Below are 22,913 nucleotides of genomic sequence, written 5' to 3'. Positions count from 1 at the left end.
ATTGAAACCATGGGTCAGGCAGGCAGTGGACTTTTTTTTTTGTCTTTATTTGAATACACCCTGAGGAAAGACACTGAGTTGGCAAATGTGTTTAGCACAGTCCCCCGAAATGTACCTACACATCACATGATATAGAAAAGTAAGTTATTGAACTAATGAGTAAGATAGTGATGGAAGAAATAGTCACTGAGATTCATGGTTCACGTTGAAAGTCAACAGAATCCGGAAGAGGTTGCTACCAATGGCCACCAGTAAAGTATGTGATGCAGTAGCACACAAATGTAGTCATCACATGGTTATCTGTCATTTTAAAATCCAACCAGCATTATCAATGTCACAATGTCAATATTATGTTAACATTCTATTTATAGAAAACTAGTCAATTCAAAATCTTCATTTAAACCATGAGAAACTGTGCCCAAAGTATATTGCCAGTAAGCCTCTCTCTGTAGGAGTTTTTTTTTCTAGATCCCCTTCTCGGCTTAGAGTCACCTTCTCAATGCTTTTTGAAAATGCCTTGCTACAAGGGATGTGACATCATTCCGCCTGATGCCGGTCTTATGTCTTATTTTAAGTGGTCTTGTACTTTTTCCAATGTACCCCATTCCACACTAACATTTTAAATAATATATTATGTGTGTGGTGGTACAGGTGATTCTGTCTCTAATGGAGAATCTCTTACCCGTCCGTGGGTGTGTGAAACTGTTTCGTGTTTCGAGGCACCTATAGCAGCCTGTTTTAGGTTGAGAATAAGGCTTCGGAGGGACGCACATGTCTGACCTCACCCCTTGATCTTTAATGTTTTCACATCTCTTATAAGAGAAAAGAGGAGGATCTTGCAAGACTAGGTATAATTTTGGGTCTGTCTCCAGTATTCGCCAATGTTTAAGAATAATTTCTTTAATTGCATTACTGTGTCGTGTATAATTAGAGACATAAACCACTGAGTAATTTTTCTTTCCTCTTTCTTATTTTTGCCTTGATTTTAACAGTTGATCTCTATTGGATATTCTCTTTGGAGATACTTAAATTCCTTTTCATCTAAATAACGATCACTTTTGCCCTGATTCAAAACCATATCAATTTCAGCCTTTAAAAGACTGGTGGAGTCCTTTTCCATTTTTTTTTATAAAACCTGGTGTCTTTCAATTTCTTGTTTGTATTTATCCTTGTTATCCTTTCGATAACTATGCTCTGATCTTTAGATAAGGATGTTAATGCTTGTTTCTTACCTGAACTTCCTTTCTCTGTTCTTTCAAGATTTTGTCTACATCTGTGTCCACCATCCTGCATAAGCAGGGCTGTACAGTGCGACATATATATCGCATGTGCTTCGAAAAATTCGGTCTGTGCGATGAATGAATTTACCGCAGTAGCACCCGTGTGATACAGTTTTGCATGTGTGTGTGGAGCCGCTTGTTTGTGTGAAGTGAGGGTTTGTGTGCTTGTTTGTGTGTGAGGTGAATCGATGGCGCATCGCTATTCTACTTGGTACTTGTAGTCTATCGTGCGATTAAAAATCATGTCCCCGGCTGCGTAGAGTCCATACATCCAACACCAATTCCCACAATTCCTAGGGAACAATCCCATAATTCCTATGCGGTTGCCTCTACGCAGTTTCCTCCGAGGGCAGTGCAGCACCCAGACAGTCTACAGAGCGCACACGCTAGAGTTATATTGTAGTTCATCTTCAAAAAAGGCATGTTTTGAGTTAATGACTAAATAATTACCTTTGCGAGATGAACGTGAGGTATATTGTGAACTTTCTACGCCGTCACTCAGAGACTAACGTTAGCAGAGCAGAGCAGCGATCAGCAGTAACAAACGAGACCGGCTGACCAACACACACTGCAGCATTAAACAACTTAAACCAACTCTGAGGTGAAGAAACTAACTCGGCGCTCAGTCTGTTTCACCTCAAAAACCCTTCGCCCGCTCAGCGTCTTGGACAACGACGGCTTTCCCCGGAGCTAACGGTTCAGCAGAGAGGCTGCTCTCCACTGCTGGAGACAGAACGTTAATAACAACACAGCGGAGCACTCCGCCTCCCCCTCATTTTGTTATTCTCATACAGGCAGGAGACTGTAAGATGCTTTCAAATTAATTTATTCATTAATTAATGCAGTTAACTTTTTTAAATATAAAGGCTGCGGACCATTTATCTTAATTGCCAGTTATGTTTCATATTGTATTTCAGTGGACTAAGGACACCAGTGAATGGGTTGGCACACAGTATACTGGAGCAAGAGACTGAAAATAGTGCCCCCTTTTCTATTCATTCAATCGAGAATCGCTTTTGAATTGAGAATCGATTCTGAATCGATTCGGACACCACACGATTCGTGAGATTCCCAAAGATTCACACCCCTAATTTGAAGCGTAATGTATTGATGTTTTGTACACAGTTGTTATGTCCCTGCAATTTACCATTATGGGCAAATAAAGAAAATGCTTGTCTGAAAACATTTCTTGTTAAGGTTTGGATTTTGTGTGCCCTGTATGCAACATTAATGTCCTTTGCCAGTCACATACCTGTTTAAGTGATGAACTGCACTACTTGTGGTTGTTTTTAGAGATGGTAACAGACGTTTTATACGCGTGCTCCAATTTTGTGGCCTGTGCTACAAAACTATCAACCTCTGTTGCACCAGTGCTATGTGCAAAAAAAGTTAACGTACAGCCCTGAAAAGGTTTCAACTGAGGCATTTGTGGAAACAAGATTAAACGTACTCTTAGGCTTAAATGATTTCACTGTAGATTAATTTTCACTGTGACTGTAAACCAGTTCTCTCTCAAACTTATATTTCTGTACAGTTTGAAGAATTCAGTCTTATCAGTATGGAAAAGGTAATTGGAGTTTTCTTTGAGCCGCAACAACTGGCAGAGATGGCGAAAAATTGACTTTGCTCAAATTAGTGTAAAGATTATTTTCGGTGCATCTACGGCAATGTGTGAGAATTCATTCTCCACAGCTAGCTGGTTATGCCTATTATTCATTAACTGGTTTAGTAGAATATAATCGGGGTATAAACTATTATTGAGACCATTTCTATTTGTGTCTGTGTATTTACTGTCCACTTACTGAGCACTTTATTAGGAACACCTGTACACCTGCTTATTCATGCAATTATCTATTCAGCCAATCATGTGGCAGCAGTGCAATGCATAAGATCATGCGGATACAGGTCAGCAGCTTCAGCACCTACCCAGTATTAGTATGGTGTTGGTAACACTTTACAATAAGGGTACATTAATTAAGGGTTAGTTAATGCTTATTAATTAATGTACCCTTATTGTTAACTGTTACCATGGTGTTCCTAATAAAGTGCTTGGTGAGTGTATATGAGTGCTGTGTTGTTGCTGCGGTGTAGTAGCGCACTCTTGTGGCATGGTGACGTTAAGCAGTCTTAGTTGGTGATTTAGCAATGTGTAGACTAGGCTATGGCATGGCGCTTTAAGAAGCAGTCCTTAGTTATTGTTTTTATAGATATATATTGCGCTTTTTGTGCCCCCCTTTGGATTGCAATTGCACCCCTGTGTATTTTCTCCTGGTGCACCACTTGTACGATTTTGAAAAACTAAAATCACTAGTTTCTAAAGAGGAGGCAATTTCAAGGAGGGAAATTTCTGCCAAGCTTCTAAATGTCGTGATATAATATCAAGTAATTCAGGAATTTCTGCACAGTGCAACAACTTAGATTTCCCCACTTTTAACAGCAGGTGCTCTCAAACTGAATTAGTGTGCAAGAAAAAAACAAATCCTACATATCAAACAATGACTGATGTGGGCTTAATGTCTCATCATACTTCCTCTGTTGTTGTGGTCGTGTGTTGTGGTCGCGTTGTTGGCTGCGTTAGCGGAGCGGTTTCCGCCTGAAATCCGCGTCCTGCCTCGCTTTGTAAAAAGTGGCAGAAACGAAGCGGAGCAGTGACTCATCCGCGCGGATCTTATCCGTTCAAGTCAAACTATTATCAACTCTTTGCGCGACTATCTGCAGCGGAAAAATTCGCGATCCGCTGTGGAGCCGGAAGGTGAGCGTGGAATCCACTCCCTTCCATAGGTAATAATGCCGTTTTGAGCGGAAACCGCTCCGCAATGTGAACGCCAAGTGGGAGGGTATTATGTCGTGCCCTCCCTGTAGTTCCTCTGTTCCCGCACTAGGGGGCACACCCCCCAGCCGTAACCAATCCTGAAACTAACGTGTGCTACGTGGAGATTTCCATGAGACTTAATGATATAAACAAAATCCACGCAGCAGCCAGCTGTGTTGCTGTTTTCACCTCTTTTCTAAAGCTTGTTGTCAAATTCGGCCGGAGTCATAGCTCCTCCCGACCCATTCAGTAGCTTTTCATTTCATTAAAACTAGCTCGTCTTCTCCCTCGCCGTTTGAAAACAACGCTCACCCCTTCCCATCCCTGAAAAAAATTCTGGTAATAGCGGAATCCATGAAGCGAGCAAGTAAACTTGTTCAACTAGTAAACTTGCTACCTGCCTCTTCACTTGTCATTGTGGGACATGTAACTTTCACCGGGAGAAAAGTCTGGCAAAGCGGGACTGGTAACCGGCGACATTTCTCCGTAGGTACGTTTATTTGAGCCATTAGCCTTTATGCGCGGTTTGTCCTTGAGGGTTTCCGTCGCCCAGTAGTTTTGCTGTGTGTGTTTACAAAATGTGTTGCAGTTTCTGTCACCCTCTAGTGGTCGGAGAATCGCTTAGTGTAGCTTTAAAGTTAGTTTAGAGTTAAGATTAGAATTAGGTTTAGGTTTTAATGGTAGTGGTGAGGGTTAAGGTTTTGATTAGGGGGAATGACGAATCTGTGTGTGTGTGTGTGTGTGTGTATGTATTGGTGTGAGGGTAAAGAAATTAGATCTAGTTGACAGCCCAATTTAAAATGATAAAACGGTTGAAACTAAAGGCTATCTTTCTGTCATCTCTGCTTCATTAATTAGTACACAGTGGAGAGAGATAAAAGACAGGAGAGGAAGAGAGAGGGGATGATGTGACAAAGGTTGTGAGCCAGATACAGACCCATGTTGAAATTAATATACGGGATGCATTTTAACTGCTGAGCCCCCAGGTGCCGTCTTTCACATCTTCGTCATATTACTTGATGTTGACCGTTTAGCAGATACAGAGAGTTGAAAAGGCTTTCTATAATTGGCTGTCTAATTATCTGTAATGAGACCAGGGGAATCTGATTAATCTCTTAGGCAATGGTTTGCGTACAAAACAAGGAAGAAGAGGTGATTAGGGACAAACATGAAACAAAACAAATCTCATTTAAACTGGGGACACACTACATACGTAACTGAGCAGACAGTGGGAAGATTAAACATCCCACACAAGACAGGCATTAGCAGATTTTTTATCGTATAAGATGCACATACTCGATAACCAGCTGGATCTAGGGAATACACACTTGACACTTTGGGCAACATATACTACCCAAGTTCAAACCCCCAGTCTCATGAAAACTAGGGCTGTGAAAATAAACGTGTTTAATGCCTTACAAAAAAATGAATGCAATTGACAAAGTATCATTTTTTTTCCCCACGGTGCAGCCGAGGGCATCACAAGGAATATTCAGGTCAGTCAGTCAGTCAGTCATCAGTGCTTCGTGAGATGGCCACTAGAGGTGCATCTCGCAGTGTATTTGGCTGGGAGATGCAGTGTTTCCCATACATAGGCTTATTTGTGGTGCACCACCACAAAATAAAAAGTTTAACTGAACCGAACACATGGGTCGCACTTGAACACTTAGCTTTTGTCATTATTTCAATTAGTGCATATAAAGAAATATGCCTTTCATGCTGAATTTTGATGGTTTTGATGGAAATGACTCACAGACAGTAAAACAGTCTGTTTTCAATTAAAAAGATGCCATTAAACAATAGTATTTGATTTAAAATATACTTCCTTTGTGTTGATTCTACATTAATTTGGTGATTTAGTGATTCATTTGGTGATTCTACGTTTTTTTAATCGATTCACAACCCTAGTGAAAACAAAAACTCTATGACTAAACATAACCAAAACCAACAATTCCACACTTCCTGTATTTTTTCCTTCTCTGGTGCTCAACCGTCATTGGCTTTGGCTGGTCTCTGTTCAGATTTGATTGGTTAACTGGATCAGGATTTAAGAGATTTAAGTCCTGAACGATCACACACTACAAGACCAAATGTGCAACTGACCCCAACTAGCGATGACTTACTCCAATCATGAAAATCAGTGAAAAACAATACCAAATAGTGGCTATAAGGGGCCTTAAAGCTGTGTAAAAAATATCTGGGGCCGTATCCACAAAGCCTCCTAGTACTAAGAGTTGGTCCTAGTGGTGAAATTCTAAGAAAACTCTTAGAGTGATGATGTTTTCTACGTGGAAAACTGTTAAGAGTAGAGAGGAGGACTTTTAGGAGCTTAGGAGTTTCCTAAGGAGAGGAGGAAATGGCTGAAAGACGCAGAAAAGACGCATTAATGCTATTATTATTATGAATGTTATCACAATGTTAGGATATTTAGCAACAGGCAAACAGTGCAGCAGTGATAATTTAGGTTTATGCAACCACATGGTAGAATAATCACACAAACGCAATGTCCGCATCATCTGCAATATACTCTTGTTCAAAAATCCTATTCATATAGGCTTGCCAATATAGTCTATCAATTATACTAATACTACTGAGTCTTGAGCCATTTTCACCAAATCTTAACATCAAATTAGTAAAGTACAATAACATTACTGCATCCACCCAAATAGAATCTGTGAGAACCGTACAAGTATTAAAAAGTACCGTTCGTATGGTTTTCAGATTTTGTCCAATCAGGTCTATTTTTTTTAATTTTTGATAGTATGAGCAAACCACGCGTTAATAATGAGTAAATTGTCTTTTATCTTGTGTGATTCCTTGTGTGCATTCTGGATGACAAAAAGAGGCGTATTGATTTTTCTTGATCAACCAATCACAGCGTCCAAAGAGAGCATCACACCCAGCAACGGGGTCGACCACACCTCCTCACTAAGATAAAAGTTCTTGTCCATTCCTTACTCATAGTTGCTCTGAGAACTTTCCTAAATCACTCCTAAGCTAGGACTCCTTGCTAAGGAATTTTAGGCTAAGATGAGACTCTCTGAGAGGATTCTCAGAATGTTTGTGGATATGGCCCCAGGCTTTTAAAAGGTTAAATACATAAACTAGATTCCATTAAGTGTCAAGCCAATTATTAAACAATTTAGTGTGTAAAGGTTCAGCTCAAAAATAACACATTTTCTCCTCTCTATTTTCTCTCATTGTTTCTCTATCTGTCAGTCATTATTTTCTTGACATTTTTTCTCAGTCTCTCCTTCTCAATCAATTACTCTCTCTCTTTCTCTCTCTCTCTCTCTCTCTCTCTCTCTCTCCATTTGGTGGTGTTTGAATCCATTTACCACATTTATCTTCTCATCTCCCGTTTGCCAATCTCTCCTTCTCCCCAATGTCTATGGGCTAGAACTGCTCTGTGTGTGTGTGTGTGTGTGTGTGTGTGTGTGTGTGTGTGTGTGTGTGTGTGTGTGTGTGTGTGTGCGTGCGAGCGTTCCTGTCTTTCTTGTCAGTCTTTTTAATCTCTCTTTCTCTCTCTCTTTCATCAGATTCTCTCATGGGAGCCCCTTCAGTCAATGACACACCGTCTGCCATCACTTAATCACACACACACACACACACACACACACACACACACACACACACACAGCATAGTTCCACCCCCCACCGCCACACACACACATACAGTATGCCCTGTGCCTTACCTCTGTATATCATATACAGACTATAAATTTCAGTTCAGAATCAATATAATGCTCCAGAGAAGCTAGAGTTGTTGTTCTTTTGGTCTCAAAAATAAGAAGGAAGAGTACAGAACAGTAAATTTGTATTCCTTGGTGGTGAATTCAGCTGACAAACCTGAAATAGCTGGAAATGTCAGCATTGCGGCTAGATAGTATCATAAATATATGAACTGATAAAACTCCGTTAGACTGTTCCCTCAGAAGTTGAAAATTCAGCATGGTTATCTTTTCAGCTCCATAATTCACATAACTGAACTGATTTTGTTTTACCCCAAATTAAACTTTACCACATGCAATATGCAACTTTTTTCACATTAAAACACTAATAAATAAATTATATTCTACATTATCAGTCTGAGCGTTCATGCCTAAATCCAGCTTGTTTGCCTGAATTTGGCTTTTCAGTAATGTTGGGGACGTTTTGGGGCGTGTACCATTGTCTGTGGGTGTGTTGTATGGGTGTGGTCAGCAGTGAGCTAGTTGTGGCTATCAAGGTGAGACTAGTGGCCAGAGAGCAGGGAAGCCATAGCGATAACAATAATGGAGAAAAGCAGTAAGAAAGGAAAGAACAGCGAAGCTAAACATTCAAAAACATGGAGAACATTAGCATTGCTTGTTTTTTTTATCGCAGATTGGCCATGAACTTGACCAACTGAGGGGGAGCAAGGCGGGACTAACAATACACTTCCTGTCTTAAGGAGAAGAGTTCCATATTACATCTTGAATTAACACCTCATAATCTGACACATAAAGCCCCTTGATGGAGGGCATCTGTTCTGCTGAAGTGTCCTTGAGCAAGACACTTGTGCCTTTATTAGCTAGTGTATACTGAAGAGAGACAGGAAAGATTGGAATTGACCCTGCGCTCTGACACCCCTGTGGAGGAAGGCAAGAGAAACAAGCAAATAGTAATCATGTTGTCCCCCACCAGTGATGCAGTTCCACCCTTGGGTCAGTCAGTGATTGCTGAGTGTACTTGAAATATGAGTGAAATTGTATAAGCATTTTCGTATGGGACAATGAAAGGACAGATTGACCATATATTTCTGTTGCCTACTCTCCTCAGAACTAGGCTTACAAGTTATATCTTGAAATGTAGTAACTGTAATTGTCCTGTTTTTACTCAATACAGTACAAAATATAAGAACTACAATACGCAATAAATACAATCCGTACATTACACAATGTACACTACAATACAATTTATAACACAATATACAATATAACATACAACACCAGGAGCGTGAGTGTTATGAATAATATAAATGCTAAATGATAAGTGATATATGGTATTGCACAGTAGGTAAGTGGTAATATGATATAAGTAGTCAACACTGACGGCACAGTGGTAGTGCAGTGATGATGCAATAACAGTACAACTGTACAATAACTACAGTGATTTCTCCATTGACTCTCACTTCAACACATCAACCCAGTCTGATGTCTCCAAGTGTGTAGCGCATGTAGACTATTATGTTACCTATGATAACTTTAACTGTATTGCTTTACCACTGAGTCCCCATTCATTGTCCCCCACATTGTATGATAACTTTAACTGTATGACCTGCTTTACCACTGAGTCCCCATTCATTGTCAATGCCGCCCCCTAGAGGCACAAAGTCAACGTTACAGTGTGACTAACAAACAAACGAACTAACTAACGGACAGAGACTGATCCACAGTCCCCCCCTTTGGTGGAGGATATTATTTGGAGCCAGCACAGCCAAAGATATTTAAGGCAACACAGTTATTTTGAAAATCGCCATATGGACACACATTAATAGAAGTGAAATTAGCTGAGGCCATAACCTCTTGTCAAGAGAATTTATTGACTTCATATTTTGAGCGAGAAGTTGGGTTGTGGTCCCATTGACTTACATGGAGTTGTTTGGAGTCTTTTTGGAGCCAGCCCCTAGTTGACATTAGTGGAATTGCTGCCTGCCGCCACTTCCATATTGGCTTCAAAATTCACCCATAGTTTTGGCCATTTCTGTGAACTGCATATATTGATGATTTTTTTGCAATACACATCTATACACCTAGACACTTTCTGTACATATGTATGGCTTTCTGTAGACGTGTAAATGCAAATTTTTTCACATTCTGCATGCTGATTTTTTTTTTTTTGTACCATTTTCCACTCATTTGTCACATCTTGCACATATATTTATTTTTAAAATGTTCCCTTATTTCATATTGCTCATATTTAATTTGTTTTTGCATATTCTGCTATCATACATATTTTTATTTCCTTTTTTATTTGTCCCTCTTCATGCTGTTATACTTACTTTGTACATACTTGCCTTCGTACATTTCTTCGTAACATCTTCTAGTGTTGTAGTTATCGGTTGCATACGGTTATGTAACTCTGGTCTATTCTTATTTATATTCAATTGTCTAACGTATCCTTCTACAATTGTTGTAATAGGATACTTTGCAACAACCCAATTTATCCACAGAGATCATACAAATTTCATCTTATCTTACAAATAAGAATTTGGATGAATGCAGTATCTTTCTATCCATATATTTTCCTGCTGCATGTAAATGTAGTTTGTGTCAGTAATCCACTGTAATTTAATTTAATTTAAACTGTGAAATCACTGACTCAGTGATTTCTCTATTGACAGTGAATGGTTCGCCAATATGTGATAGTACCTAAGGTGGTTGTAGAGAGATATGGGCAAAGGACCTTTTGATTAAAACCTGCTATTGTTACAGTGAAATAAATCTCACTTAATGTAATAAAATGTAATAAAACTATTTTTTTCTACAATTAATTGTAAATGGAACAATTCCAGGCTTTGTCTGTTGAGGGCATAACAGTCTAGATCAGTGATTCTTAACCTTTTTCAGACCCCTAATTTAGTCCACATTAGGGCCACGGACCCCCATTTGATGAGATTTTGTCTCATCAAATGGGGATAGAATATTTTTTATTCTTAGATATGATTTTGTCCAGAATTCCATGACTATCTGTATTGTAGGTAGAGAGATAACAGTGAAACTATGATCAAAACAGTCATTCTTCTATATTTTCTACATTCTCTAACTGTGTTAACTTCTTGTAAATGAAATAATGGTGAGGTTTAACAATTCATCAGTTTGCTGGGGACCCTCTGGAACCCCCTCAAGGACCCCTGGTGGTCCTCGGACCCCACGTTGAGAACCACTGGTCTAGATAACAGGTTTGTTTTCTTGTTTTTAGCACGCAACATGAAATGCCCGAGCTCTAATTACTACTGATCAGAGTTGGATGACATCTAGGGGTGACCGATCACCATATTGCTACACTGTTGCTATGGCTACCATCATGGATCACTAACTTTCAGGGGCTGTTCAGTGAGTGCACTTTGTTTTTTATGAGGATGTGCTCCCTTGACTGAGGATGAAGCACAATGGAGGCTTAGTGCGATCATTTCAGAGAGTATTGCAACGTTGAGTTATTATGGACAGTATGTGCTATCTAATGGGAGATAAACATGTTTGCTAGCTAGCTAACACTAGCCTGCTAAATTTTTATCAATTCAGGTCATTATTGCTGCTGTAAGTAGGGTTGCCAGATGCCTGGTTTTCGACCGGACTGTCCGGTTTTCAGATGCATTGTCCGTGTCTACGTCCGATGGGTCGACCGAACGTTGAAATGTCTGGTCAAAATCATTCTGTAAATAATATTCCACTAATTCTAGCCCTGATGATATTTCATTTGGGTGGGTTTTTTATTGTGTGGGCCGTGTGAGCGCATAGTGCTAAGTTTTGAATGGGCTACATCAGTGGTTCTCAACATGGGGTCCACGTACCACCAGGGGTCCTTGAGGGGGTTCCAGGGGGTCCCCAGCATATTGATGAATTGTTAAACGCCAGCATTATTTCAAGTTAACACAATTAGAGAATGTAGAAGAATGACTATTTTGATCATAGTTTCACTGATATTTATCTTCCTACAATACAGATAGTCACAGAATTCTGGATGAAATCATATCTAACAAAAAAACATATTCTCAGATTTAGGTCCAAGAGACAAAATCTCATCAAATGGGGGTCCGTGGCTCTAATGTGGACTAAATTAGGGTCCTTGATATGAAAAAGGTTGAGATCATAGGAATGTGATAATTCTGTTGTATGCATCGCACTGGCTGCCACTTTTCAGATCATAGGGATGTATGAATTATGTTTTGCGTTGCATTCAAGACTCATATATTCTGAAATCAAACTTGTATAAAGAATTTTTTATATAAGAGTCTCATTACACATGCTTTATGGAATCAGACAGTCCATCAAAAGGTTTGTCTAGAAGTCTATGTATCCATTTTTGAATACACGGATATCTTTTGCAGCGATGTCAGTTAGTTCAGATTCAGCTTTAATCGTCAACGATTAATTTGTTTCAGCATGTCTCTCTTCCCATGGAACTGTGGGAAATACTGTTTGATCTCTAGACTCATGCAGGGTTCCCACTGGGAGGCTGATGGTTCAACATCTAACGTAATTACTGGCTGCTCCACCACAAGACACCGCAGCACTCATCAATTGTGTCTTACAACTGCTGCTTAACGTACAGCAAGGGTGATTACTCCATAAAAAATCCTACATTTACTCAGAAACAGAAAAATTGATTTCTAAGTCTTTCAGGGTTCCTACGCAGTATGGAAAAGTATGGAATTTGATTTTAGTAATTTCCAGGTCTGGATAAGTATGGAAAAAAGAAAAGAGAGTATGGAAAAATATTTGTGTTTCCAGACTATTGCCCCTATTCTGTTTTCTAAAATATAAAATTCAGAATTTCTAAAAAATAAATTGATCATACAAGCAGAGTGTTTTTCATGGCGTTTGGAGCAGGCAGCCAGCGCAGCCAAAATGTTTATGAGTTATGCAGTGATGTACACTGAAAAAAATGGCTTTTTGGATTTACTTAATTTTTTTATGTCAAGTGGTTGCAGGAAATGTATTTATCTAAATCCAGATGTATTTATTGAGTTGCTTTTACTCAATATTGGTGAGTAAATCAAGCTCAATTACTTTAACTAGGTTTAAATTGATTTCATGAGTAAATCCAACAAGACTCATATGTTGAAATTACTTAAAAATATTACTTAAGGATGAGTTTGATTTAATTGATTTTATTATTTAAAGTGGTTTCAACAAAATTGTATTTTTTAAGCTATTGTTAATTGTAAACTTAATTCCAATAAAACATCACACACTATTAACACAATACTTTACACAAACAGCTTACTGCTTTTATTTTGTCAAAAAAAATACAATGCATATGATATGCAAAATATATCAGGGCCACGGTATATTGTGATACAGATTTTGTTCAATTACAAGATTTGAGTACATCAAACTGTCTTAATAGACAAGACTGAAACAAGTCAATGTTTGATTAAAACGTTACTCCCCAATTGCCACTCTATATACACTGCAATACATTTTATGGTTTCACTATAAAATACAAATAAAATCAAAAGGATGTACTGTAAAACAATCACAAGATTAGATTAGATACTCATTCTCTTACAACAAAAATACTGCCAGCCAAACTGATACAGCGATAGCAATTGAGAAGTTATGAGAACCTTTTCATAACCATATGTCCTCACATCATCGGCTCTGCCCAGTAGTGACAAATAAATGGAAGATAATGAAGAATGACAACCTGGCAGTAAGTTACTGAGATTCAAATAAACAGCAGACTTTGCTTCATTCGAGATGTGCCAAATCTCAAAATCTTCTATATAAAAAGTCAGTAAAATTCACAGTTCACCTCCTGACATAAAACCATTGTCCTTGAATCCCGAAAGGATTTGTATATTAGCTGTTCTTCTCGAACCTCTGATAAGTTGAGTATGTAAAGCCTTGTCAAGAATGTGTTTATGACTTAAAAGCTGCTGTAACAACTTTAACAGTGGAACATACTGCAGTGTCCTTTTCTTTAGCATCCATGATAACTTCTGCTGGCTCCACAACTTTGAAATGTTCTTTGTAGTAGTCTTTATGCTTATAAGACTCTTTCCCCAATTGCCATGTACACAGGATCAGAGGTGCACAATGCATGGAAGTTCATCAGTGATTGTCTGGTCAATTTGTAGATTGTAATTGTTCAGACGGTTGTAAATCTCTAAATTATCCACATTACAAAGTGAGTCAATATTTATATTGAGCGGTGTAGTCCAAGAACTCCGAGCCTCTTGTCGTCCATTCTGAAATTCATAATATCTGAGCTCTTTTGGGTATGCCAAGTTCAGAGCGCAGATTACTTCCAGCGCCATAGCACTGGCTCTGGCCACAGATCAGATCCGATGTTGTCAAGAAAGGCGATTCCTTCGAGAACGACGCCAATGTCTTGAAATCCCCCGGCGATTCCACCTTCCTTCTTGATGGCATATGCACCCATGACGATCTTCTGTTGGTCACTCATGTCGTCGCCTCCTTGGATGTCCTGTAACAAAAATATATTTAGATTTCCCAAGAAGCAAACAAATTTTAGCTTTGACACCAAGTCATTAGTGTCACTATTAGATTGTTGCTATCCACAAGCAACTTATAGAATCCAGCCTCTGAGGCACAAATCTCTCTACTCGGGTGCGTGAATGTGAACAAGACTAAGAGTCTAACAGCCCCACGACATGGAATTTTGTGGAAGCGTCTCTGCCGGGAATCAAACTCAGGTCTCCCGCTCAAGTCTGCAGTCTAACTCCCTGCGGGCCACGTGACCCATAAAGTGGGGAACAGAGCGACCGACAAATACCATCAATAGAGCCCCTGCTGTCGTTAGTTGCGTATTCATTACTTCCACCTGCACTTTGTGAACAAAAAAGGTGAACAGCTAAACTACCTGTCGACTAGTTCCCAGAACCACTCATGCTGTGATGACAGACCAATCCTTCTGGGTCCAAGTGACAAGTGACAGCTAGCAATTGGTTGCAATGGCTGCGTCCAGTAAAGGTGCCTTGTTACTTTGACATACAGGTAGTGGCAATGAACCCACACAAGTTTTAAAATAAGATAAGAGATTATCACAGTCGAGAACCTTTCACCAGTTTAATTCCCACACATTGCTCATATGGGACAATTGTACATTTTTGCTAAAAAAAAAACAAAAAAACAAATACGCCCATACAAGCTCTCTGTTGTCAATTTTGCTGAGTTCATGGATACAAATTATTTTTTTCATATTCACACAATCCAGTAGAGGGATTAGAGAGAACTGAGAGAGAAACCTCCAAGTTGGTCAGGGCTAGGTTGTTACAACATACAACAACTTAAAATATGCGTTAATGTTCATTGTGGGTGAAGCATTCTCTTCACAGCGGCTAAAGGAAGTACCCGTCTACTGAAGCCCAGCCTGAAAATAATTTGATCTGCTGTATTTACCATGTGTGGTGACCTCATGAAAGATTTACTTTGTCTTGAATGTTGAAATTGTATGGAAACTGGCATATTAATGACATACCGTATATTCCTTGATGGGATAACCATCTTCTTCACTGGAATAGAGGCAAAGGGGTTTCATGATTGGTTCCCTCCCGAGGATCACGTCACCTGCCTGTATGTATTAATGGTGGCAATAAATACAATATTCATTCGACATGTTCAATATAAAACACAACATTCCTCGTTTTATTGGGCTTAAAAGACCATCAGATCTTATGTAATCACTCTCACACTATCAAGTTGAAATCACAACTTGATATTCCAAATTAAAAAAATACAAACTCTTAATATGCCTGCACTGAATATGAAGATATCCGCTCAATACCACTGACCACAACACTGATTCAATTATGAACTTGCACAAGAGTGAAAGACTCATGAATAGGCAGGTTCTTGTGGGTGGGGGGCAGAGACAACGCCATTTGTCCTGATAACACTAGAATTTATGTTTGTGGGCATACTTTCTCCTGTGTCTTAACAGTATGACACATCAATTAATTACATTTATTTCTGTATTATGACACTACTACATTTCACTGAAAAATGCCATTTAAGTCAAGTTTGTCATAAACTTGACTTAAGTGGCGTTTTTCAGTTTTATGCACAGGCAATTTTAGAAGTCAGGTTCACAAAGGGCATCATTTTTATCCTCTCAAAATGCATTTTCATAACGCTTTCATAACGATTTCTAAGCCAATGTTACTGTTCAGGCAAATATTTGTACATGCACGTTACATAAGACTAAATCATTTTATCAACTAGAGGGCTGCATTTCCTGCAGAAAATGCAAGGGCTAGCTGTAGTTACTGGATAAGATGCAGTGGCAGTAGCAGTAGTAACAAAGTGGTATTCTATACTGGTAGTGGTTTTACTACGTGTTTCATGACGGTTGAGACAACTGAAATGTTTCACTCATCCACTAGACTCTAGTGGATGAGCTACAGCTGTCTCTGCATTGGTGGTATAGTGGTGAGCATAGCTGCCTTCCAAGCAGTTGACCCGGGTTCGATTCCCGGCCAATGCACTGCGTCGTCCCCTTTTTCAAAGGCGCAGACACATAAAGCCAATGCTTCACAAGACTCGGTTGACACCCAAGGACTGGTGTTTGTGCGGAAAAAAAGAACACAGGAGGACGCGGAAACATAAAGCCAGTGCTTTGCATGGCTTGCTTTAGACCCAAGGACTGGTCATTGCTGGAAAAAACAGACGGAAATGCAGCTCCAGCATCACCTGGTTGTCCAAAGGCCTAACTGCGGAGCAGGTCAGATCAGATGCTGTGGCAGCAAAAGCGGGCCCGTGACGTCTTCATTTCAACAGGCATTCGTAGAGGAGTTCCACTGAGTGAATTCTAGAACCTATATCAGGAGCTGCGTGCACACGCTCCATCTGTTTTACAAACAACAGATCACGACGAGGATGGGATTCGAACCCACGCGTGCAGAGCACAATGGATTAGCAGTCCATCGCCTTAACCACTCGGCCACCTCGTCCTCCGCCGTCTCATCCATGCTGCCGTGTCCAGCAGCGGTACCTATAGTCGCCTTGACGTCGGTTGTTTCCCGCCAATTCTGGGACCCCACATCCAGCCAGTGGGTGTTACCGGGGCTGAGCGGTAGTGATGTCGGAACGACATTGCCTCCAGTTCATTCACTAACCATTTGAAATGCTCAAACGTGCCTTTCATGCAAACATGGAGTCACATTGTGTAAAACATCAAATAGGACTGATTCCGACCCATTCAGACTGACACAGCTGTGTGTTTCCCCCGCTGAACAGTTGAACCTCATTTCGAATGACATTGTGGCAGGTGGAGATAAACGTGCGTCTCTTTTTTGACATGTACCTTTTCATTGCGAAGCTAAGAAATTCGAATTTGAGGTCACTGGACGAGGCCGTTTTAGGCTCGATCACTGAATAAACCGATTTCCACCAGAACGGGCTGCCCCCGGCACGGGATTCAGCCTTGCAGCATTTTATAGGCAAAGCAGTCAACCTGCTGCAGTATCCCCGTCTGTCATTCCGTAGTCCAGATTTCTGTTTCCCGCCAGGCAAGACCACGGAAATCTCTTCACCTGCAGATAGACCATCTTGGATGTTGATGGATGAAGCTGACTGTCGCGGAGGACTTTATGTTGACGATTTGATGTGATCTGTTCAAAATGGCTTTGGGCGCTTTTTACTGACAGTAAACGCTGTTTGCGGCGGTTGAATATGAGAAGGTTCCACCGAGATTTGAACTCGGATCACTGGATTCAAAGTCCAGAGTGCTGAACGTTACACCATGGAACCAGAGCCGCTGAGTTGGCTCCATTGAGAGACTGGGTCAAGGAATCAAACTTCTAAGCGTACTATGACAAGCAGGTTCATTTCCGTCAGATTTGCAACTTCACCGACCAGACGGTGTGAAAGGCTGTGCTTGGCTTGATAGAGCGGCAGGACTTTCTGCAATCAGCCATCAGCTACCGCCGTCTCCGCATTGGTGGTATAGTGGTGAGCATAGCTGCCTTCCAAGCAGTTGACCCGGGTTCGATTCCCGGCAAATGCACTGCGTCGTCCCCTTTTTCAAAGGCGCAGACACATAAAGCCAATGCTTCACAAGATTAGCTTGACACCCGAGGACTGGTGTTTGTGCGGAAAAAAAGAACACAGGAGGACGCGGAAACATAAAGCCAGTGCTTCGCATGGCTTGCTTTAGACCCAAGGACTGGTCATTGCTGGGAAAAACACAAAGAAGGAAATGCAGCTCCAGCATCACCTGCTTGTCCAAAGCCCTAAGTGCGGAGCAGATCAGATGCTGTGGCAGCAAAACCGGGCCGTGACGTCTTCATCTCAACGGGCATTTGCAGAGGAGTTTCATTGAGTGAATCCTAGAACCTATATCAGGAGCTGTGTGCACACGCTCCATCTGTTTTAGAAACAACAGATCACGACGAGGATGGGATTCGAACCCACGCGTGCAGAGCACAATGGATTAGCAGTCCATCGCCTTAACCACTCGGCCACCTCGTCCTCCGCTCTCCCGCCCCTGCTGCCGTGTCCAGCAGCGGTACCTATAGTCTTGACGTCGGTTGTTTCCTGCCAATTCTGGGAGCCCACATCCAGCCAGTGGGTGTTACCGGGGCTGAGCGGTAGTGATGTCGGAACAATGTTGCCTCCAGTTAATTCACTAACCATTTGAAATGCTCAAACGTGCCTTTCATGCAAACATTGATTCACAGTGTAAAACATCAAAAAGGACTGATTCCGACCCATTCAGACTGACACAGCTCTGTGTTTCCCCTGCTGAACAGTTGAACCTCATTTTGAATGACATTGTCACAGGTGGAGATAAACGTACATCTCTTTTTTGACATGTACCTTTTCATTGCGAGGCTGAGAAATTTGAATTTGAGGTCACTGGAAGAGGCCGTTTTAGGCTCGATCACTGGATAAACTGATTTCCACCAGAACGGGCTGCCCCCTGCACGGGATTCAACCTTGCAGCATTTTATAGGCAAAGCAGTCAACCTGCTGCAGTATCCCCGTCTGTCATTCTGTAGTCCAGATTTCTGTTTCCCGCCAGGCAAGACCATGGAAATCTCTTCACCTGCAGATAGACCATCTTGGATGTTGATGGATGTCGCGGAGGACTTTATGTTGACGATTTGATGCGATCTATTCAAAATGGCTTTCGGCTCTTTTCACTGACAGTAAAAACTGCTTTGCGGCGGTTGAAGATGAGAAGGGTCCACCGAGATTTGAACTCGGATCACTGGATTCAAAGTCCAGAGTGCTGACCGTTACACAATGGAACCCGAGCCATGGAGTTGGGTTGATTGACAAACTGGGTCAAGGAATCAATCTTCTAAGCGTGCTATGACAAGCAAGTTCGTTTCCGTCAGATTTGCAACTACACCGACCAGACGGTGTGAAAGGCTGTGCTTCGCTTGATAGAGCGGCAGGACTTTCTGCAATCAGCCATCATCTACCGCCGTCTCCGCATTGGTGGTATAGTGGTGAGCATAGCTGCCTTCCAAGCAGTTGACCCGGGTTCGATTCCCGGCCAATGCACTGTGTCGTTTCCTTTTTCAAAGGCGCAGACACATAAAGCCAATGCTTCACAAGACTTGCTTGACACCCAAGGACTGGTGTTTGTGCGGAAAAAAAGAACACAGGAGGACGCGGAAACATAAAGCCAGTGCTTTGCATGGCTTGCTTTAGACCCAAGGACTGGTCATTGCTGGAAAAAACAGACGGAAATGCAGCTCCAGCATCACCTGGTTGTCCAAAGGCCTAACTGCGGAGCAGGTCAGATCAGATGCTGTGGCAGCAAAAGCGGGCCCGTGACGTCTTCATTTCAACAGGCATTCGTAGAGGAGTTCCACTGAGTGAATTCTAGAACCTATATCAGGAGCCGCGTGCACACGCTCCATCTGTTTTACAAACAACAGATCACGACGAGGATGGGATTCGAACCCACGCGTGCAGAGCACAATGGATTAGCAGTCCATCGCCTTAACCACTCGGCCACCTCGTCCTCCGCCGTCTCATCCATGCTGCCGTGTCCAGCAGCGGTACCTATAGTCGCCTTGACGTCGGTTGTTTCCCGCCAATTCTGGGACCCCACATCCAGCCAGTGGGTGTTACCGGGGCTAAGCGGTAGTGATGTCGGAACAACGTTGCCTCCAGTTCATTCACTAACCATTTGAAATGCTCAAACGTGCCTTTCATGCAAACATTGATTCACAGAGTAAAACATCAAATAGGACTGATTCCGACCCATTCAGACTGACACAGCTCTGTGTTTCCCCTGCTGAACAGTTGAACCTCATTTTGAATGACATTGTCACAGGTGGAGATAAACGTGCGTCTCTTTTTTGACATGTACCTTTTCATTGCGAAGCTGAGAAATTTGAATTTGAGGTCACTGGAAGAGGCCGTTTTAGGCTCGATCACTGGATAAACTGATTTCCACCAGAACGGGCTGCCCCCTGCACGGGATTCAACCTTGCAGCATTTTATAGGCAAAGCAGTCAACCTGCTGCAGTATCCCCGTCTGTCATTCTGTAGTCCAGATTTCTGTTTCCCGCCAGGCAAGACCATGGAAATCTCTTCACCTGCAGATAGACCATCTTGGATGTTGATGGATGTCGCGGAGGACTTTATGTTGACGATTTGATGCGATCTATTCAAAATGGCTTTCGGCTCTTTTCACTGACAGTAAAAACTGCTTTGCGGCGGTTGAAGATGAGAAGGGTCCACCGAGATTTGAACTCGGATCACTGGATTCAAAGTCCAGAGTGCTGACCGTTACACAATGGAACCCGAGCCATGGAGTTGGGTTGATTGACAAACTGGGTCAAGGAATCAATCTTCTAAGCGTGCTATGACAAGCAAGTTCGTTTCCGTCAGATTTGCAACTACACCGACCAGACGGTGTGAAAGGCTGTGCTTCGCTTGATAGAGCGGCAGGACTTTCTGCAATCAGCCATCATCTACCGCCGTCTCCGCATTGGTGGTATAGTGGTGAGCATAGCTGCCTTCCAAGCAGTTGACCCGGGTTCGATTCCCGGCCAATGCACTGTGTCGTTTCCTTTTTCAAAGGCGCAGACACATAAAGCCAATGCTTCACAAGACTTGCTTGACACCCAAGGACTGGTGTTTGTGCGGAAAAAAAGAACACAGGAGGACGCGGAAACATAAAGCCAGTGCTTTGCATGGCTTGCTTTAGACCCAAGGACTGGTCATTGCTGGAAAAAACAGACGGAAATGCAGCTCCAGCATCACCTGGTTGTCCAAAGGCCTAACTGCGGAGCAGGTCAGATCAGATGCTGTGGCAGCAAAAGCGGGCCCGTGACGTCTTCATTTCAACAGGCATTCGTAGAGGAGTTCCACTGAGTGAATTCTAGAACCTATATCAGGAGCCGCGTGCACACGCTCCATCTGTTTTACAAACAACAGATCACGACGAGGATGGGATTCGAACCCACGCGTGCAGAGCACAATGGATTAGCAGTCCATCGCCTTAACCACTCGGCCACCTCGTCCTCCGCCGTCTCATCCATGCTGCCGTGTCCAGCAGCGGTACCTATAGTCGCCTTGACGTCGGTTGTTTCCCGCCAATTCTGGGACCCCACATCCAGCCAGTGGGTGTTACCGGGGCTAAGCGGTAGTGATGTCGGAACAACGTTGCCTCCAGTTCATTCACTAACCATTTGAAATGCTCAAACGTGCCTTTCATGCAAACATTGATTCACAGAGTAAAACATCAAATAGGACTGATTCCGACCCATTCAGACTGACACAGCTCTGTGTTTCCCCTGCTGAACAGTTGAACCTCATTTTGAATGACATTGTCACAGGTGGAGATAAACGTGCGTCTCTTTTTTGACATGTACCTTTTCATTGCGAAGCTGAGAAATTTGAATTTGAGGTCACTGGAAGAGGCCGTTTTAGGCTCGATCACTGAATAAACTGATTTCCACCAGAACAGGCTGCCCCCGGCACAATATTCAACCTTGCAGCATTTTATAGGCTAGTGTTTTTCAACGGAGCGGTACCACCCCCCAGGGGGCGTTCAGAGAACGTCGGGGGCGCTGGAAGCAATATTTTTGAAAGGGGGGCGTTGAGGTGTTCTTGGGGGGCGTTTGTTTAAGGCGAGTTTACACCAAAGATTCACGACGTAACGAGTTGAAACTTGCCACTACTTCTAAAAGAACGTGGTCTGCAACATTCTAAAAACTGCCAGTTTACACCAATGAGACTAGACGAGACAGTGTATTGTTTCCATACTCTTTACTTCAGTGTTTCTGTCAGCTTTCTGTAGCGCAGCTTCATGCTGCCTTCACGGGAACGGGACGTCAGAGTATCATCTACAAAATTTCGAAAAAATGGACGCTCTCTTCCTTGGTATTCCCCGTGGAGGAAATTAAGAGTTTCTTCCTCTTGAAAACATTCATTTCTCCCGAGGATAACGCTGTGTTATCGCCGTGGTTACAAATTTATAAGAGGGATATTCTGCTGTCGGACTTGCCGTGAAAGCAACTTAGCGTCTAGTATCCAGACACACACTATAACACTATTCAATTCAAGTGGCTTTATTTCACTATAGCGCCCAAGAGCGCCCACCATTTTTAAATCGTTTAAAATGTACCAAAAACTGAAAATCAAGTTATCAGCTTTGTTTTATATATATTTCAAGTTGTCATCAATGAACCGGAACCGGATAATTTATCTGGTGACACTGAGACGTTTGATTTTCCCCGGTTTAGTCGTCCTCCACCGGTAGATCTAAAAATGGCTTCGCCGGCTAAGTGTCACACTTTTAAAACCTTCTGGAAGCTGTCAGATTGTGCTGTGAGACAGAACCTGACCCGCCGTGTGTAGTGGAAAGTTAGGAAGACATTGTGAGTTTAAGTCTTTTGATGGAAATCAGTTGTTCTTGTTCGATAAAACAAGACACAAGATCAGCTTCACTAAACAGCGGGACCTACCTGGCTCTCACCGCCGCAGACAGACGCTGTTTTCTGGGAGGAAGTGCGCCGAAGAGTCGGTAGGAGGACTGACCGGGTTGCGGCTACTTTTATCCATATAACGTTAAGTTTGGCAATTTTTTCCATATTTGTTTGGCGACTGTTACTGTCTGATCTTATTACTGTGAGGGCTGAAGCA

At 41.9% G+C, this 22,913-nt stretch overlaps 11 non-coding genes across 11 annotated transcripts; 4 read left to right on the top strand and 7 right to left on the bottom strand.

The window, feature by feature from the left end:
- The first annotated feature begins 16,215 nt into the window (after nt 1-16,215).
- trnag-ucc (transfer RNA glycine (anticodon UCC)) lies at nt 16,216-16,287 on the top strand. Its single transcript has one exon. It is a non-coding gene; the product is annotated as a tRNA-Gly (tRNA).
- Nucleotides 16,288-16,671: 384 nt separating this feature from the next.
- trnas-gcu (transfer RNA serine (anticodon GCU)) lies at nt 16,672-16,753 on the bottom strand. Its single transcript has one exon. It is a non-coding gene; the product is annotated as a tRNA-Ser (tRNA).
- Nucleotides 16,754-17,480: 727 nt separating this feature from the next.
- On the bottom strand, nt 17,481-17,552 carry trnaq-uug (transfer RNA glutamine (anticodon UUG)). The gene has a single exon. It is a non-coding gene; the product is annotated as a tRNA-Gln (tRNA).
- Nucleotides 17,553-17,736: 184 nt separating this feature from the next.
- Nucleotides 17,737-17,808, top strand: trnag-ucc (transfer RNA glycine (anticodon UCC)). The gene has a single exon. It is a non-coding gene; the product is annotated as a tRNA-Gly (tRNA).
- Nucleotides 17,809-18,190: 382 nt separating this feature from the next.
- trnas-gcu (transfer RNA serine (anticodon GCU)) lies at nt 18,191-18,272 on the bottom strand. Its single transcript has one exon. It is a non-coding gene; the product is annotated as a tRNA-Ser (tRNA).
- A 713-nt stretch (nt 18,273-18,985) lies between these two features.
- trnaq-uug (transfer RNA glutamine (anticodon UUG)) lies at nt 18,986-19,058 on the bottom strand. Its single transcript has one exon. It is a non-coding gene; the product is annotated as a tRNA-Gln (tRNA).
- A 183-nt stretch (nt 19,059-19,241) lies between these two features.
- Nucleotides 19,242-19,313, top strand: trnag-ucc (transfer RNA glycine (anticodon UCC)). The gene has a single exon. It is a non-coding gene; the product is annotated as a tRNA-Gly (tRNA).
- Nucleotides 19,314-19,697: 384 nt separating this feature from the next.
- On the bottom strand, nt 19,698-19,779 carry trnas-gcu (transfer RNA serine (anticodon GCU)). Its single transcript has one exon. It is a non-coding gene; the product is annotated as a tRNA-Ser (tRNA).
- Nucleotides 19,780-20,495: 716 nt separating this feature from the next.
- trnaq-uug (transfer RNA glutamine (anticodon UUG)) lies at nt 20,496-20,568 on the bottom strand. Its single transcript has one exon. It is a non-coding gene; the product is annotated as a tRNA-Gln (tRNA).
- Nucleotides 20,569-20,751: 183 nt separating this feature from the next.
- Nucleotides 20,752-20,823, top strand: trnag-ucc (transfer RNA glycine (anticodon UCC)). Its single transcript has one exon. It is a non-coding gene; the product is annotated as a tRNA-Gly (tRNA).
- Nucleotides 20,824-21,207: 384 nt separating this feature from the next.
- On the bottom strand, nt 21,208-21,289 carry trnas-gcu (transfer RNA serine (anticodon GCU)). The gene has a single exon. It is a non-coding gene; the product is annotated as a tRNA-Ser (tRNA).
- Between the last annotated feature and the right edge of the window lie 1,624 nt (nt 21,290-22,913).

The sequence above is a fragment of the Centroberyx affinis genome, unplaced genomic scaffold (assembly GCF_046629955.1).
Source record: "Centroberyx affinis isolate AG114_WGS23_722 - 3 ecotype Tasmania unplaced genomic scaffold, CSIRO-AGI_Caff_v1 ptg000733l_1, whole genome shotgun sequence".
NCBI classification, from domain to species: domain Eukaryota; kingdom Metazoa; phylum Chordata; class Actinopteri; order Beryciformes; family Berycidae; genus Centroberyx; species Centroberyx affinis.
Note: the sequence above shows the minus strand (reverse complement) of the source record. Positions and strands in the feature narration are given on the sequence as shown.